Genomic DNA, 9,344 nt, shown 5'->3' with positions numbered 1-9,344 from the left:
TGTGTCCTGGGGTAAACTTATGCTTCAGAGCTTCCCAGTTTGGCTGTCCAAACCAGAGAAGGACCTGAGCTTTTGCATGATGGTCTGGGTGAAATTATTGGGTTTTTTATCTGTTGCACCTTGCAACAAGAGCTAGGACAGAGGTCCTAGGAGCAAGCCCATTGGGATGTCTGCCTGTCATTTCAAGGTGCTTAAATTTGGATTGCTTAAATCACCAAAGTACCACAATTCCTGCCCAAGGGCACACAGGAGCTAAGTCTTTTCACTGAAGCAGCATTCAATTCCCTTCCTCCTACAAATGAGCTTGAGCTGTCCTGATAATTAGTACTTTATCTTGGATGGCACAAAAAGGAAAGAAAGGATGGGGGGAGGAAGTCCTCAGCCTTCACTGCTGGGCAGCCTCACAGTTCCTTCTTATTAGCTGTGATAATGATAGGAGAGAATAAAAGGCCCAGAGCTGCTTCAGTCACCTCATTTCATCTGGTCTGAGATTTGAGTCACTTGAGTGTCAAGAGAGCTTTTTAATTTCCAATATCACTGCTGCCAGAAATTAAAAATAAACTGGGAGCAAAACCATCAGATTAGCCAATCACACTGGAATTGCCTTTATTGTTATTGTTACTGTTGTTATTATTATTTGATCAGCTTTGGGAGAATTAAAGCTATTCAGCAAATCAAAATATGTCTTGGATTTGAATGGACTGAGAGGAACTATTCTATAGTCTGTATTAGTGATGGCCTAATAGCCAGAAACATCAAGGCATGCTCTGCTGGAATCAAGTTTAAATTAATGCTACCAGTTCATAAAAATTGCTTGTGTCTATATAACTTTCATTGTGGCATCTTAAAACATTTAATTAGCTAAAGAAACTGTGTGAAAAACCCCAGATGTGGTCGAGTCAGTATCTTGACTGTACTAAAAAAAACCCAGGGAAATGAGATGAAGGCACCAGGACCCCTGGGCTTGGAGGATTCACTCCAGGTTTTACTCATGCACATCCTCTCATGTGGGTGTCCATTTGCCCCTGAGCCTGGTCAGGACTGATGGAGACATTTTGGCTGCACTTACAGATGAGACCTTTGACATCAGCTCAGGGGCAAAAGACAAAGCAGCAGAAGAAAAAGGATACAATGAAAAAAATGCTTCAGAAATGCTGTTCTAATCTCATTCCCTCTACTGCCATGAGAAAAGCCTTTTAAGAATGGCAAGGCACATAGGGATGGGTGTTGCTATCCTTACACAAATACATATAGCCATGGTAGTGTCTGAGACAAGACCCCTCACCCAGACTGAAATAATTCCTTACAGGGCTGCAAATGTGGAGTGAGAAAGGCAGGGCTGAATGCTGCAGCAAACAGGAGGAAAGGGGTGCTGTCCAAATCCAATATCCAATATCACAGGCTCTGTAGGTACTTACGGCCATTCTGCTGTGTTAATGTGCTGCAAATGTCAAGGCAGAAATGCACACCTTTGCAGTAGAAAAGGGTCTGCTGTCTGTGAAGAATATCCTATGAAAATAGCAGAAATACTGCTGAGGTTTTGTGGTACAGAGAGGAGCATAGGCTTGCCCTCCTTGCAGTGGATGAAGCCTTACAAACTTTGGATCTTTCAACAGGAAAATACTGGTTGTTATTACTGGCTCCTCATTGCTGGCCTGTGCCTCCTTCTCCCCAGTCATCAATAATTTTGTTGCTTAAACTGGATTTCCCACATTATATTTTTGGCTCTCAAATACTCTATTGATCTATTTCCCTTTACTTGCCTGGCACAGTTTATTTCTCATACCTTGGTAGCACAAGTGCTTGGAGGAAGGAAACAGCAGATTTTATCAGAGTGAAGTTTCATCAGATCTCTTTGAATAAGGTGGGATAGATGTTGCAGTGGTGGCTTTAAGTTTTAGGTTCCCCAACAGGTGGAGGTTCAGGAAGGCTTCAGCATTATCCCTTTCTCCCACATGGCTGCAGCCACTCTGTGTGTCACCCACCCTGGGCACTCTGAGTGGTGTGTGAACACACACTGGACTGCCTGAACTACAGTTTGTCATTTCTTCTCACCTTTTTCCTCTAGGAAAAAGCACCTTCTTCCTTAGATAGTAGGTCTTATTATTTTTACTGAAGAGAAATTTTAAATTACACATTTTGTTCAATATTTGATTCTGAATTCACAGTCACCCTTGCTGATCTCATGGGTTTTGTAAATAGTCAGGAAACAGCAGTAAACACACAGGATTCCTCTGTCCTTCCTTCTAGCTGCAAATTATAAACTATTTACAAGCAAAGTATTATTGACAAAATTGTGAGTCATTGTGTATTATAAATAGATTTAATGATCTCTGTAGATGATCACAAACAAAAAAAAAATTCATTGTATAAATGATTACTTATTAATTATTTGCTCTTTTCCAGTGCTTGCTGTTGCCTCATGGGAATTCTGAGGATCAGTTAATTAAAGTTCAGATAAGATCTTGAATAATGTTTCAGGGATCTAAGATACCAGGCTGCCTCTGTGAATTTTTCTTATTTAAGTGGACTTTGTTAGATCTTAACAGTGTATTTCATAACTCACCACTAACTTTGGATTTATAATTATTTGCTATGCAAATCTCCAAATATTTAATGTCACCTTCATTTCACATGCTAATCAGTTGTCTGCTTCACTCTGATTTGTGTGTATAATTTCGACTTTAATGAAGATTTGATTGTTTACATGAATAAACATTTGAGAGAATAAATTTAGTGTCCAGTCTCACATGTAGCATATTTTAAAGCCAGAAGAGACTATTTGTATAAAATATGTGTAAACCAGACCATTTTATGCCTTCCCAGAAGTTCTTGCAGCGACAGGAATGAATTTTTCCCGCCACACAGGTGAGTGCTATTGAGTTCAATAACATCTTGTTGAGTAAGAGTGTATCTTTTAGAGCACATCCAGCGTCTATGAAAAGGCTCCAGGTGATGATAAATGCATCCCTTTCCTTGACAAAGTGTGCTAATGGTTGTTCTCCACTGGTGCAAAGTGAAGGTGTAGTTCCTATTGAAAGTGGTTTTCAGTATCATTATTAGTTAGCTTTTCATAGCAAAAAGAAAAAAAAAAAAAAGAAAAGGGAAAAAAAAAAGAAAATGAAAATCAAAAGAATGCTCCTTTTAGCTCTCCATGACATTCACAGCTCCCACAGCAGACGGTCTAGTGAGTAAATATAAAGTAACAGACTTTCTAACCACACTATTTACTTGGTTCTTTGCAATGGCTCTGAATGAGCCATTAAGGACTGTTGTGTAAATATAGGATTATGGGCTCTTTAAACACACGCTATTCACTTGCTCTGCCATTATGGGGATCTCTCACTCCCAGGCTCCTACTGACAGACTCTTTGTTAATCCTTTCAGAGGAGAGACAGCAGTGGGCTCTGCTCCTCACTTTGCCATCCACCTGTGTAGCCCAAAGAGTGCCCATGGGAGTTCTGCCTCTCAGAATTCCCGGTTCTCCAGGCATTAAAATGATCCTGGCATGAGGGTTACATCTTGGCGTCCCACTAAGGTGACTTCACAAAGCTTAACCAGCCTCCTCATGTGTCTCTCCAGCCTATTCTGAGGATACTAATGCACTTTTCTATGGGTCTATATAAGGACACAAGGATCATTGTTTCTGATCACCCTGATACAGTAATTATCTGGCTTAGGGAGGATCCTTGTTGAGTTCACACACCAAAACTCCTTAGAGACTCCTAAACAGCTCACACCACCTTTGAGCAAACTTTTACCTGATGGTAAAAGACCAAACAGCTCTGGACAGACCCTACCTGTGCAGAGGTCAAAGTTATAATCAGCCCAGACTGAATTTTCAGGATGCTACATTTCTTTAGTCAGTTACATCAAGCTGTATCAAAAAATGCTATTAAAGATAAAATCTTGGAAACACATATGAACTCTGTAATCTGCTGTTATTATTCATTCTCAAAAATACTACATTTTAGCAAGGTGTGCTTCCATTTGGCCTAGACCTCTTGGGTTTTACATCCTCCCAGCAGCAGTGGGAAACCACAGAGGTGACAAACTGCATGGCAGTGAAGAACCACTACAAGCATCAGTGAGTACTGGGAGAGTTTCAATCATTAGGAACAGGAAACACCATTTACCTCCAAACTGTGTGAGGAATTCTGGTGTCTGACACCACATTTGGCTTGCCAGTCCCTTCCCATGGTGTGAGGAGCTGCAAATTAAGGTAGGAGGTGGCTGAGGTGTCTTCTTATCTGATTCCAACCCCTTCAGGTTATTCCCTAGGTCAAGGCAAGTTACACACAGTGTAAGAAAGGGATGTAAAAACAGCTTCCATCACCTGATACCGTGGCACTGACTCCCTTATGCCTTGTGTGGCAGCAGCTCTCTGGCCACACAGGCACAACTTCCCCAGGCATTGACCTGGAGAAGGCTGTGTGAAGATCAGAGAAAAGAATTATAAACAATTCTTACCTTTACTTGCTGCACCAGTTGTTGTGAACAGGTGGAATGTGTTATGGAGATTTGTTTACCAAAGGGTTGTTTCCTAATTGGCCAATGGTCATGGTGTTTGGATTCAGGACTAATTGGATCCACCTGTATCACGACTGTGTGAGGGTAATGGGTTTCTCAGTAAGTATAGTACAATAAAGTGACTGATCAGCCTTCTGAGAATCGTGGGGTCAATGCTAATTATTACCTGGCTGGGGGCCTGTGCCAACACCTTGTGCAGTGTAAATGACAAGGCAGAGCAGAGGATGCTCCACCACCACAGTTCAGAACAAGTACAAAGTGTCTGAAGGATGGGCACAACATCAGAGTTTATCCCTGAGATCCCAGCAAACAGCAAGTTCCTGTGTGCTGCTTGCACTGGGAGCTGCAGGCTGCCTGATATCATGTTAAAACATCTGTAGTACATCACTTCCATATCTTCCCTCTCTTCCTGGAGCAGTGCTGAGTTTCCTGGGCACAGGGCAAGATGCAGCCCAAACAATCTAGTTTTTCTTCCTTTCACTGCTTCAAGTCTCATTTCAACAGGGATCCTAAGGCTTCTGCTTCACAGGAGCCTCTCACATCTTAATAAAAATCAGGTACTGAGCTTCCAAAAAGACATGCTAAGTCTGAGCCTGGGGCTGGCTCCAAATTCTACTGAACTCGAATGAAATATTAACAGTGATTTGGATTAGACTCTTTATGGTTTGACAGGCAAGAGAGAGAGGGGCTGATTGCTCCTTGCACTCCTATGGATATAAATTATCTGAAAGGAAAAGAGAGGATAAATCTATGATTTTCCTTCTTGCCACATGAGTCCTTTGACCTGGTAACTCACAGCATCACCTGCTCCCTGGGACAGCTGGGGAAGCTGTGCCTCACCTGGGGATGTCTCCTGATCAGCCAAAATGGGGATGGAAGCTCAAGCTTCAGGGATTTTTATCTGCAATATGCTGAAGGACTGTGAACTAACTAGTAACCCTTGGTATTACACCTGATTTTACCTGTGTCTAGAGAGGCCAATTTCTTTTATGGCTCTAATTTACCAAGTCTACAAATGTCAAGCCACAAAAGGTCCTAATACTACAGACAGCTTTGCTTAAAAGGTAGCAATTAATAATCTCACTTCTTTTCCAATTTTCTATTTAAGTTTTAATGTCCTTCATTGTGAGTCCTTGGCAGACATTTTAAAGCTTTTGTCTTACAAGTCTTGAGCTGCTTAGTGGTTTGAGATTTCTGTGGCATGAAAATATTTAAAACCACAAACCCAGAAATGACACATACCTTGTTAGTTAGTGGCTGCATAATTCATGTCATCTGCACTTCTTTCTTTATGGCAAGCATGTGTGGAGGGTGGAGTACTTGAGTTAATGCCTCCAGCCAGCAGAACCTGGCAATATCTCTCTCAACGTTAGTTGCTTTGGACAACCTATCCAGGACTGATGATACTGCTGCTTGTTCTGACCGTGGTCTTTTCTAGACCTCTATAAATAGTTGAGTCTTTCCTTTGGGGAGCAGCAGACATAAAATTATAATGACAAAATTTGAATTCAGATTAGGTGACATAAAATTGTTCCTTTCATGATACCTGCCAGGAGACTTCTAAGAGCAAAACATGTTCAGAGTGAAACTTCTACATCACAGACTAAAGTGAGTGAGGCCACTGGTGTTTTGGACAGCTGCCAGTGTGCTGTACCTTCCTCAAGCTCAGCAGAATTCCCCACAGGACACGAGCGCTGCAGCTGCCTTCAGTGCAAGATGCCTTTTGGAGCTTTGTGGAGAGCTTGTTGTGAAGACACTGAGCTCTCTCACTAATGCACTGGTTTGTTTGAAACTGTTTCATCCTGCCTTTGAAAGCCTGCTTGCTAGTGTTCTCCAGAAGGACTCGGAGTGGACCTTAAATCAGGTTGGACATTCCAGCTGGATAACATCTGGTGAGGGGTGGGGAGAGGGTAGTGGTTAGGGGAGTGGTTCTGATAGAGCTTAGGGGTTGTGGTTGGGGTTAGGGTTAGGTTTAGGCCTAGGCCTAGGCCCATGGTTGTCCTCTAGACAACAAAGGGCCTACAGCTCCAGGAGCACTGTGGCTGGAAAAGGCAGGCCAAGGCCATCCTGACAAGGCCCCAAAATGGCTGCTCCTACACCCTTCTAAACAGGAAAAGCCATAATCAATGTTCTGGGTTAAGGTGAGGCCTGGGCTTAGGCTTAGTTTTAGGATTAGGCCTAGAGTTGGGCTCTAGACAGCCCGAGAGCCTATAGCCAGCTCCAGGGACTGCCAAAGTCATGCCAAGGCTGTCCCCACAAGTGTGGCTGCTCCTACGTCTCTGTAAGCTGACCATGGCCATGGCCTTGGTGTGCACTCCAGGAGGATTCTTTCCAATCAGGCCAATAACTGCACTCCTTTGTCTCGTGGAGCCTTCACAGCACCACAGCAATCAACAATATCTGCACAGCTACGCTCAAGTTCCATCACAGAACTCAATCAAGCTCTTGAAAACAGCTCATAATTTTACAAGGGATGAACAGCTGGAGTTGGCATTGGGGAGTGCTGTTGTTTTGGCTTGCAGATACAATAATTCCCTAGTATTAAAATACCTAAATAAATAAATAAATAAACAAATCTGCCACACACATGCTAGTCTCATGAATATATGTCTACTGGCTTTTTTCCCTTTTTTTTTTCTTCCCACATCATTTTTGTGGGTGTTTTGAGTTTGGGTGATAATTTTGGAACTTAAAATATTTTTAGTGATTTCATTTAAAAAGCAAAAGGAAAGGAATGTTGATTTCTTTTTCTCCATTGTGTTCTAAATACTTTCTGACCTAAGAAACACTACAGAAAAAAAAAATACCTCATGAAAGCTTTGATCTATGAGAAAAGAAAACTGACTGATACTTAAAGAAGAAGCAAAATAAGGAAAGCTTTTACTCTAAACATTTTACCCATCAGAAAATAACATCTTCTGTCATTCTGACTGCTGTGTTTAGAGACTTAGGGGCAGAGCTGTCTTTATGAATAGGAAAAGCAAGAACCTACCTTTTTTATGAAGAAGTTAGAGGTGGCAAAATAGCCAGTCTAGTATCTTCATTATTTGAAGATACTAAATCTTAGAGAGTAATTTTGAACTTTACTAGGAAGAAAACAAATTGAAAAGAATGCATAACAAAATAAATTGATCATCTCAGGAGATAGTTCCACAGGCCCTCTCTGGAGGATTGTCTCAGCCATGGAAAAGTCAGGGCACCACAACACAGACACAGGGACCCACCTGCCAAAGGTAGATCTTGCCTTGCACATGGAGTTTCTCCAGTCAGATGGTGCATCCTGAGCTGAAGGCCCCCAGTCACTCAGGTGGTACAAAGCAGGGTACATCTGGGCCACCAAATAACCCTCTTCCCTCCAGGCTGCCAGGCCTGGCACTTGCTGAGAAGGTCAGTGTGAGCCCATCATCCCACCTCTGGTGCTGATGCTGAGGGAACTGGATAGAGGGCACAGAATTACCCTCCTCCAAACACTGCACCTCACTGTTGGTTGTTCTGGGAGGTTCTGAGCCCAAGGTGGCATCTCTGTACTTAACAGCCCTTGGGGCATTTCGCTTCTGTGGATTTCTCCAATGATCTTTTGCATCCATATAAACCTCAGCATCCTCAGTATCTGTGGTCTGCAGCTCAGCTCCACATGAACTGAAGAACAATTTAACTACTTTTATGCCAAATATGCAACTTGATAGCCTTGTTCTAAACAAGAACTATTGACTCCTACTCACCTCCTTCAGCTCACTGGGGATTTGGTCAATCAAATCTGGGATCCTTTGCTTCTAGAGAAACTGAATTTTCATACAAAATGTCAAACCAGGAATCTGTCCCATGAGATTAAGGAGCAAACTGAGACATTTCAGGAAGTCTCTGTAGGGCTGCTGGGGTTGAGTCTCTTTTGTGTCCTGCTGTAGCAAACCCTTCTGAAGTTCTCCCACACACAGAATGCAGGTCCTGCCCAGAGGAGCACACTGGGTAGTTCGGATTGGACAGGGCAGAATGCCCTAAAGCAGACCAAGACTGAAGAGTGATGAACTCTTGACTTTTGTGGGCAACAGCAGATCTGAGAAGGAGATAGGGATGTTCATCACTCATGGAAAGGGATGAGCAGCTCTTCGCATTGAGGGACGGCACAGCCCAGTGGAAAAGGCTTCAGTCTGGGGCTCCAGGATGCCTGGGGTCTCATCCCTGCAGTAACCCTGTCCTGCTGAATTGTATTGGCTTTCATATTGTTTCCCTGGGTGAAATAAAAGGGAAGGTAATGCTGATTCACCTTCAGAAAGTGCTGGGAAAGCTATAGATGAAAAGTGCAGAGGAAAAGTTAAACAATATTAATGATTATGAAGCCACAACGCTCTCCAAATAGAAGATGCTAAAAAGTACAAAGGGCTATTATATTTTTATTAAAAATGTTATAGCCAGCTACTCTCCTCCCTTTCATTGAATACACCCAACTTCCTTCCTCACTGATGGAAATTGAATTACTTGCAGTGTTTTGTACTGAAATCTTTTATTATATTAAAAAAAAGGAGATACCAATAATATAGATCCGATAATTAAATTGCCACCAGAAGGTGATAAGTCATGAATGAAACAAACAAAGAGAATGAAAGGGAAGAGGAATACAAAGAAATATATTATATGACCAGCATATGGAATATTAAAGCGAATAAAGAAAACATAACCCTGACAATAAAGTCTGAGTAATGACTTTGACAGTTTATGTTCAAGGCACCATCTGGGCAAAGAATGTTTTTTTTCAAACTGCTGAAGTAACTCTTGCCCTCCTGAACTTCAGGACAGGATTTTCTTGTGATCTGCAT

General features: G+C 42.2%; 1 long non-coding RNA gene across 2 annotated transcripts; it reads right to left on the bottom strand.

Moving 5' to 3' along the window:
• Positions 1 to 2,663: 2,663 nt before the first annotated feature.
• On the bottom strand, positions 2,664 to 4,282 carry LOC135453289 (uncharacterized). Of its 2 annotated transcripts, none has more exons than XR_010441835.1 (2): positions 4,137 to 4,282; positions 2,664 to 3,067 (listed from the first exon to the last, which is right to left on the bottom strand). It is a non-coding gene; the product is annotated as an uncharacterized LOC135453289 (long non-coding RNA). The 2 variants fall into 2 exon arrangements; XR_010441834.1 differs by having other exon boundaries at positions 2,664 to 3,031.
• Positions 4,283 to 9,344: the final 5,062 nt, after the last annotated feature.

Source organism: Zonotrichia leucophrys, chromosome 12 (genome assembly GCF_028769735.1).
Source record: "Zonotrichia leucophrys gambelii isolate GWCS_2022_RI chromosome 12, RI_Zleu_2.0, whole genome shotgun sequence".
Lineage (NCBI taxonomy): Eukaryota > Metazoa > Chordata > Aves > Passeriformes > Passerellidae > Zonotrichia > Zonotrichia leucophrys.
Note: the sequence above shows the minus strand (reverse complement) of the source record. Positions and strands in the feature narration are given on the sequence as shown.